We start from the raw sequence: 7,693 nt of genomic DNA, 5'->3' as shown, positions 1-7,693 counted from the left end.
GGCTATCTGATTCTGTAGATTTTACTTCGTAAAGACTAGACTTTTCTACTGAAGAGCTATTTGAAATGTTTGTCAAGGAAAAAATATTCTGAGCACTTGAATCAAAGGACAAGTCCATGTATTAAGCCACATTATCCATATCATGTGTCACCATGGATATGTTAAAAAAAAAGGAAAACTGGTTTGCCGTAGCGCTGTGAGCAGGGTTCGAACCTGCGCGGGGAGACCCCATTGGATTTCGAGTCCAACGCCTTACCCTCTCGGCCATCACAGCTTCTCCTGTTATTTACAGACCCTTAACCAGTCCGCTATCTCGTTCTGTCCATTTTACCTCTAAAGTGAGCAGATTATTGCTATTGAAGAGCCTACTTGAAACGTTTGTCATGGAAGATCAATTCTGAGCACTTGAATCAAAGGACATGTCCAAGCATTATCCATATCAAGTCCCCAATGACATGTTACAAATAAAGACTGGATTGTCAAAGCGCTGCTCGCAGGGTTCAAACCTGCACTGGTCAACCCCAATGGATTTTGAGTCCAAAAATGTAACCATTCTGCAATCACAGCTTTCTGAGTTACCTCACACAAGGACAAAAGTATCCAAATTCAACTGCCTAGTTGATTTTTTTTCAAGCAAAGTAAAAAAAAAAAAAGCAATTTTCTAAGCACTTCAATCGTTGGACGAGCACATAAAGTAAGGACAATTTAAATTCAAAGGAGATAGACCCAATTGTTAAAGGTCTACTTTATCATCACCCAGTAAGCAGAGTTGAACACTGTACAGGGAGAATACATTGGACTTCAATTACAATGCTTAAACCACTTAGCCATCAAAGCAGTAGGAATCTAAGGAAATTGATGAGGAGAAAGCAGAAGTGGGCTATATGCTTCAAGCAAGTTAAGAACATGGGTGGGGAGACCACATTGAAATTCAGGTCCAACGTCTAAAGAACTCGGCCATTGCAGCTGTTGGAATGCAATAAAGGGATTGGGACTTGGAAACAGACATCATTGGTGAAAATGGTAAACTTGATGGCACAACATTTTGATCTTATTGCGCCAAGTAACCTCGGTCCTTTCCAAAGCTGTGAATGTTGGAAGTTTAATGTGCAAGTCAAAAAACTATGTGCAGAGAATGTACAAGTGGACTATTCACTGAGAATAAGATTTAAAAAGGAGCAGAGAGACCCAATGGGGTTTCAAGTCTGAGGACATACCCACATGGCTCTCAGAAATTCCATAATAAATCTAATACAAACAACAGTACTGAAGAAACTATTTGAACTGTTTGCCAATGGAGATATACTCTGAGCACCTGAATCAAAGGACAAGTCCATGCATTAAGCACACATTATCCATATCAAGTCTCCAATGACATGTTGCAAATAAAGACTGGTTTGTCAAAGCGCTGTGAGCAGGGTTCGAACCTGCGCGGGGAGATCCCATTGGATTTCTAGTCCAACGCAATTTACCACTCGGCAATCGCAGCTCGCTATGTTAAGAAACAGTCCTTACCCAGTCGGGCTATCTGATTCTGTACATTTTACTTCTGTAAAGACTAGACCTTCTACTGAAGAGCCTGTTTGAACTGTTTGTCAAGGAGTTTTATTCTGACCACCTGAGTCAATGGACAAGTCCATGCATTAAGCACACATTATCCATATCAAGTCTCCAATGACATGTTGCAAATAAAAACTGGTTTGTCAAAGCGCTGTGAGCAGGGTTCGAACCTGCGCGGGGAGACCCCATTGGATTTCAAGTCCAACGCCTTAACCACTCGGCCATCACAGCCTGCTACATTAAAAACAAATCCATAACCAGTCGGCTATCTGATTCTGTAGATTTTACTTCGGTAAAGACTAGACTTTCTACTGAAGAGCCTATTTGAAATGTTTGTCAAGGAAAAAATATTCTGAGCACTTGAATCAAAGGACAAGTCCATGTATTAAGCACATTATCCATATCATGTCACCTAGGATATGTTAAAAAGGAAAACTGGTTTGCCGTAGCTCTGTGAGCAGGGTTCGAAACCTGCGCGGGGGAGACCCCATGGATTTCGAGTCCAACGCCTTAACCTCTCGGCCATCACAGCTTCTCCTGTTATTTACAGACCCTTAACCAGTCCGCTATCTCGTTCTGTCCATTTTACCTCTAAAGTGAGCAGATTATTGCTATTGAGAGCCTACTTGAAACGTTTGTCATGGAAAGATCAATTCTGAGCACTTGAATCAAAGGACATGTCAAGCATTATCCATATCAAGTCCCCAATGACATGTTACAAATAAAGACTGGATTGTTCAAAGCGCTGCTCGCAGGGTTCAACCTGCACTGGTCAACCCCAATGGATTTTGAGTCCAAAAATGTAACCATTCTGCAATCACAGCTTTCTGAGTTACCTCACACAAGGACAAAAGTATCCAAATTCAACTGCCTAGTTGCATTTTTTTTCAAGCAAAGTAAAAACAAAAAAAGCTATTTTCTAAGCACTTCAATCGTTGGACGAGCACATAAAGTAAGGACAATTTAAATTCAAAGGAGATAGACCCAATTGTTAAAGGTCTACTTTATCATCACCCAGTAAGCAGAGTTGAACACTGTACAGGGAGAATACATTGGACTTCAATTACAATGCTTAAACCACTTAGCCATCAAAGCAGTAGGAATCTAAGGAAATTGATGAGGAGAAAGCAGAAGTGGGCTATATGCTTCAAGCAAGTTAAGAACATGGGTGGGGAGACCACATTGAAATTCAGGTCCAACGTCTAAAGAACTCGGCCATTGCAGCTGTTGGAATGCAAGTAAAGGGATTGGGACTTGGAAACAGACATCATTGGTGAAAAATGGTAAACTTGATGGCACAACATTTTGATCTTATTGCGCCAAGTAACCTCGGTCCTTTCCAAAGCTGTGAATGTTGGAAGTTTAATGTGCAAGTCAAAAAACTATGTGCAGAGAATGTACAAGTGGACTATTCACTGAGAATAAGATTTAAAAAGGAGCAGAGAGACCCAATGGGGTTTCAAGTCTGAGGACATACCCACATGGCTCTCAGAAATTCCATAATAAATCTAATACAAACAACAGTACTGAAGAAACTATTTGAACTGTTTGCCAATGGAGATATACTCTGAGCACCTGAATCAAAGGACAAGTCCATGCATTAAGCACACATTATCCATATCAAGTCTCCAATGACATGTTGCAAATAAAGACTGGTTTGTCAAAGCGCTGTGAGCAGGGTTCGAACCTGCGCGGGGAGACCCCATTGGATTTCGAGTCCAACGCCTTACCCTCTCGGCCATCACAGCTTCTCCTGTTATTTACAGACCCTTAACCAGTCCGCTATCTCGTTCTGTCCATTTTACCTCTAAAGTGAGCAGATTATTGCTATTGAAGAGCCTACTTGAAACGTTTGTCATGGAAGATCAATTCTGAGCACTTGAATCAAAGGACATGTCCAAGCATTATCCATATCAAGTCCCCAATGACATGTTACAAATAAAGACTGGATTGTCAAAGCGCTGCTCGCAGGGTTCAAACCTGCACTGGTCAACCCCAATGGATTTTGAGTCCAAAATGTAACCATTCTGCAATCACAGCTTTCTGAGTTACCTCACACAAGGACAAAAGTATCCAAATTCAACTGCCTAGTTGATTTTTTTTTCAAGCAAAGTAAAAAAAAAAAAAGCTATTTTCTAAGCACTTCAATCGTTGGACGAGCACATAAAGTAAGGACAATTTAAATTCAAAGGAGATAGACCCAATTGTTAAAGGTCTACTTTATCATCACCCAGTAAGCAGAGTTGAACACTGTACAGGGAGAATACAATTGGACTTCAATTACAATGCTTAAACCACTTAGCCATCAAAGCAGTAGGAATCTAAGGAAATTGATGAGGAGAAAGCAGAAGTGGGCTATATGCTTCAAGCAAGTTAAGAACATGGGTGGGGAGACCACATTGAAATTCAGGTCCAACGTCTAAAGAACTCGGCCATTGCAGCTGTTGGAATGCAAGTAAAGGGATTGGGACTTGGAAACAGACATCATTGGTGAAAAATGGTAAACTTGATGGCACAACATTTTGATCTTATTGCGCCAAGTAACCTCGGTCCTTTCCAAAGCTGTGAATGTTGGAAGTTTAATGTGCAAGTCAAAAAACTATGTGCAGAGAATGTACAAGTGGACTATTCACTGAGAATAAGATTTAAAAAGGAGCAGAGAGACCCAATGGGGTTTCAAGTCTGAGGACATACCCACATGGCTCTCAGAAATTCCATAATAAATCTAATACAAACAACAGTACTGAAGAAACTATTTGAACTGTTTGCCAATGGAGATATACTCTGAGCACCTGAATCAAAGGACAAGTCCATGCATTAAGCACACATTATCCATATCAAGTCTCCAATGACATGTTGCAAATAAAGACTGGTTTGTCAAAGCGCTGTGAGCAGGGTTCGAACCTGCGCGGGGAGATCCCATTGGATTTCTAGTCCAACGCAATTTACCACTCGGCAATCGCAGCTCGCTATGTTAAGAAACAGTCCTTACCCAGTCGGGCTATCTGATTCTGTACATTTTACTTCTGTAAAGACTAGACCTTCTACTGAAGAGCCTGTTTGAACTGTTTGTCAAGGAGTTTTATTCTGACCACCTGAGTCAATGGACAAGTCCATGCATTAAGCACACATTATCCATATCAAGTCTCCAATGACATGTTGCAAATAAAAACTGGTTTGTCAAAGCGCTGTGAGCAGGGTTCGAACCTGCGCGGGGAGACCCCATTGGATTTCAAGTCCAACGCCTTAACCACTCGGCCATCACAGCCTGCTACATTAAAAACAAATCCTTAACCAGTCGGCTATCTGATTCTGTAGATTTTACTTCGGTAAAGACTAGACTTTCTACTGAAGAGCCTATTTGAAATGTTTGTCAAGGAAAAAATATTCTGAGCACTTGAATCAAAGGACAAGTCCATGTATTAAGCACATTATCCATATCATGTCACCTAGGATATGTTAAAAAGGAAAACTGGTTTGCCGTAGCGCTGTGAGCAGGGTTCGAACCTGCGCGGGGAGACCCCATTGGATTTCGAGTCCAACGCCTTAACCTCTCGGCCATCACAGCTTCTCCTGTTATTTACAGACCCTTAACCAGTCCGCTATCTCGTTCTGTCCATTTTACCTCTAAAGTGAGCAGATTATTGCTATTGAAGAGCCTACTTGAAACGTTTGTCATGGAAGATCAATTCTGAGCACTTGAATCAAAGGACATGTCCAAGCATTATCCATATCAAGTCCCCAATGACATGTTACAAATAAAGACTGGATTGTCAAAGCGCTGCTCGCAGGGTTCAAACCTGCACTGGTCAACCCCAATGGATTTTGAGTCCAAAAATGTAACCATTCTGCAATCACAGCTTTCTGAGTTACCTCACACAAGGACAAAAGTATCCAAATTCAACTGCCTAGTTGATTTTTTTTTCAAGCAAAGTAAAAAAAAAAAAAGCTATTTTCTAAGCACTTCAATCGTTGGACGAGCACATAAAGTAAGGACAATTTAAATTCAAAGGAGATAGACCCAATTGTTAAAGGTATCCTTTATCATCACCCAGTAAGCAGAGTTGAACACTGTACAGGGAGAATACATTGGACTTCAATTACAATGCTTAAACCACTTAGCCATCAAAGCAGTAGGAATCTAAGGAAATTGATGAGGAGAAAGCAGAAGTGGGCTATATGCTTCAAGCAAGTTAAGAACATGGGTGGGGAGACCACATTGAAATTCAGGTCCAACGTCTAAAGAACTCGGCCATTGCAGCTGTTGGAATGCAAGTAAAGGGATTGGGACTTGGAAACAGACATCATTGGTGAAAAATGGTAAACTTGATGGCACAACATTTTGATCTTATTGCGCCAAGTAACCTCGGTCCTTTCCAAAGCTGTGAATGTTGGAAGTTTAATGTGCAAGTCAAAAAACTATGTGCAGAGAATGTACAAGTGGACTATTCACTGAGAATAAGATTTAAAAAGGAGCAGAGAGACCCAATGGGGTTTCAAGTCTGAGGACATACCCACATGGCTCTCAGAAATTCCATAATAAATCTAATACAAACAACAGTACTGAAGAAACTATTTGAACTGTTTGCCAATGGAGATATACTCTGAGCACCTGAATCAAAGGACAAGTCCATGCATTAAGCACACATTATCCATATCAAGTCTCCAATGACATGTTGCAAATAAAGACTGGTTTGTCAAAGCGCTGTGAGCAGGGTTCGAACCTGCGCGGGGAGATCCCATTGGATTTCTAGTCCAACGCAATTTACCACTCGGCAATCGCAGCTCGCTATGTTAAGAAACAGTCCTTACCCAGTCGGGCTATCTGATTCTGTACATTTTACTTCTGTAAAGACTAGACCTTCTACTGAAGAGCCTGTTTGAACTGTTTGTCAAGGAGTTTTATTCTGACCACCTGAGTCAATGGACAAGTCCATGCATTAAGCACACATTATCCATATCAAGTCTCCAATGACATGTTGCAAATAAAAACTGGTTTGTCAAAGCGCTGTGAGCAGGGTTCGAACCTGCGCGGGGAGACCCCATTGGATTTCAAGTCCAACGCCTTAACCACTCGGCCATCACAGCCTGCTACATTAAAAAACAAATCCTTAACCAGTCGGCTATCTGATTCTGTAGATTTTACTTCGGTAAAGACTAGACTTTCTACTGAAGAGCCTATTTGAAATGTTTGTCAAGGAAAAAATATTCTGAGCACTTGAATCAAAGGACAAGTCCATGTATTAAGCACACATTATCCATATCATGTCACCTAGGATATGTTAAAAAGGAAAACTGGTTTGCCGTAGCTCTGTGAGTAGGGTTCGAACCTGCGCGGGGAGACCCCATTGGATTTCGAGTCCAACGCCTTAACCTCTCGGCCATCACAGCTTCTCCTGTTATTTACAGACCCTTAACCAGTCCGCTATCTCGTTCTGTCCATTTTACCTCTAAAGTGAGCAGATTATTGCTATTGACGAGCCTACTTGAAACGTTTGTCATGGAAGATCAATTCTGAGCACTTGAATCAAAGGACATGTCCAAGCATTATCCATATCAAGTCCCCAATGACATGTTACAAATAAAGACTGGATTGTCAAAGCGCTGCTCGCAGGGTTCAAACCTGCACTGGTCAACCCCAATGGATTTTGAGTCCAAAAATGTAACCATTCTGCAATCACAGCTTTCTGAGTTACCTCACACAAGGACAAAAGTATCCAAATTCAACTGCCTAGTTGATTTTTTTTTCAAGCAAAGTAAAAAAAAAAAAAGCTATTTTCTAAGCACTTCAATCGTTGGACGAGCACATAAAGTAAGGACAATTTAAATTCAAAGGAGATAGACCCAATTGTTAAAGGTCTACTTTATCATCACCCAGTAAGCAGAGTTGAACACTGTACAGGGAGAATACATTGGACTTCAATTACAATGCTTAAACCACTTAGCCATCAAAGCAGTAGGAATCTAAGGAAATTGATGAGGAGAAAGCAGAAGTGGGCTATATGCTTCAAGCAAGTTAAGAACATGGGTGGGGAGACCACATTGAAATTCAGGTCCAACGTCTAAAGAACTCGGCCATTGCAGCTGTTGGAATGCAAGTAAAGGGATTGGGACTTGGAAACAGACATCATTG

General features: G+C 41.1%; 11 non-coding genes across 11 annotated transcripts; all 11 read right to left on the bottom strand.

Moving 5' to 3' along the window:
- Positions 1 to 192: 192 nt before the first annotated feature.
- trnas-cga (transfer RNA serine (anticodon CGA)) lies at positions 193 to 274 on the bottom strand. Its single transcript has one exon. It is a non-coding gene; the product is annotated as a tRNA-Ser (tRNA).
- A 1,132-nt stretch (positions 275 to 1,406) lies between these two features.
- Positions 1,407 to 1,489, bottom strand: trnas-aga (transfer RNA serine (anticodon AGA)). The gene has a single exon. It is a non-coding gene; the product is annotated as a tRNA-Ser (tRNA).
- Positions 1,490 to 1,709: 220 nt separating this feature from the next.
- Positions 1,710 to 1,791, bottom strand: trnas-uga (transfer RNA serine (anticodon UGA)). Its single transcript has one exon. It is a non-coding gene; the product is annotated as a tRNA-Ser (tRNA).
- A 218-nt stretch (positions 1,792 to 2,009) lies between these two features.
- Positions 2,010 to 2,092, bottom strand: trnas-cga (transfer RNA serine (anticodon CGA)). The gene has a single exon. It is a non-coding gene; the product is annotated as a tRNA-Ser (tRNA).
- Positions 2,093 to 3,226: 1,134 nt separating this feature from the next.
- On the bottom strand, positions 3,227 to 3,308 carry trnas-cga (transfer RNA serine (anticodon CGA)). Its single transcript has one exon. It is a non-coding gene; the product is annotated as a tRNA-Ser (tRNA).
- A 1,135-nt stretch (positions 3,309 to 4,443) lies between these two features.
- trnas-aga (transfer RNA serine (anticodon AGA)) lies at positions 4,444 to 4,526 on the bottom strand. The gene has a single exon. It is a non-coding gene; the product is annotated as a tRNA-Ser (tRNA).
- A 220-nt stretch (positions 4,527 to 4,746) lies between these two features.
- On the bottom strand, positions 4,747 to 4,828 carry trnas-uga (transfer RNA serine (anticodon UGA)). The gene has a single exon. It is a non-coding gene; the product is annotated as a tRNA-Ser (tRNA).
- A 218-nt stretch (positions 4,829 to 5,046) lies between these two features.
- Positions 5,047 to 5,128, bottom strand: trnas-cga (transfer RNA serine (anticodon CGA)). The gene has a single exon. It is a non-coding gene; the product is annotated as a tRNA-Ser (tRNA).
- A 1,135-nt stretch (positions 5,129 to 6,263) lies between these two features.
- trnas-aga (transfer RNA serine (anticodon AGA)) lies at positions 6,264 to 6,346 on the bottom strand. The gene has a single exon. It is a non-coding gene; the product is annotated as a tRNA-Ser (tRNA).
- Positions 6,347 to 6,566: 220 nt separating this feature from the next.
- On the bottom strand, positions 6,567 to 6,648 carry trnas-uga (transfer RNA serine (anticodon UGA)). Its single transcript has one exon. It is a non-coding gene; the product is annotated as a tRNA-Ser (tRNA).
- A 221-nt stretch (positions 6,649 to 6,869) lies between these two features.
- trnas-cga (transfer RNA serine (anticodon CGA)) lies at positions 6,870 to 6,951 on the bottom strand. The gene has a single exon. It is a non-coding gene; the product is annotated as a tRNA-Ser (tRNA).
- Positions 6,952 to 7,693: the final 742 nt, after the last annotated feature.

This window comes from Oncorhynchus kisutch, unplaced genomic scaffold, assembly GCF_002021735.2.
Source record: "Oncorhynchus kisutch isolate 150728-3 unplaced genomic scaffold, Okis_V2 scaffold1278, whole genome shotgun sequence".
Lineage (NCBI taxonomy): Eukaryota > Metazoa > Chordata > Actinopteri > Salmoniformes > Salmonidae > Oncorhynchus > Oncorhynchus kisutch.
Note: the sequence above shows the minus strand (reverse complement) of the source record. Positions and strands in the feature narration are given on the sequence as shown.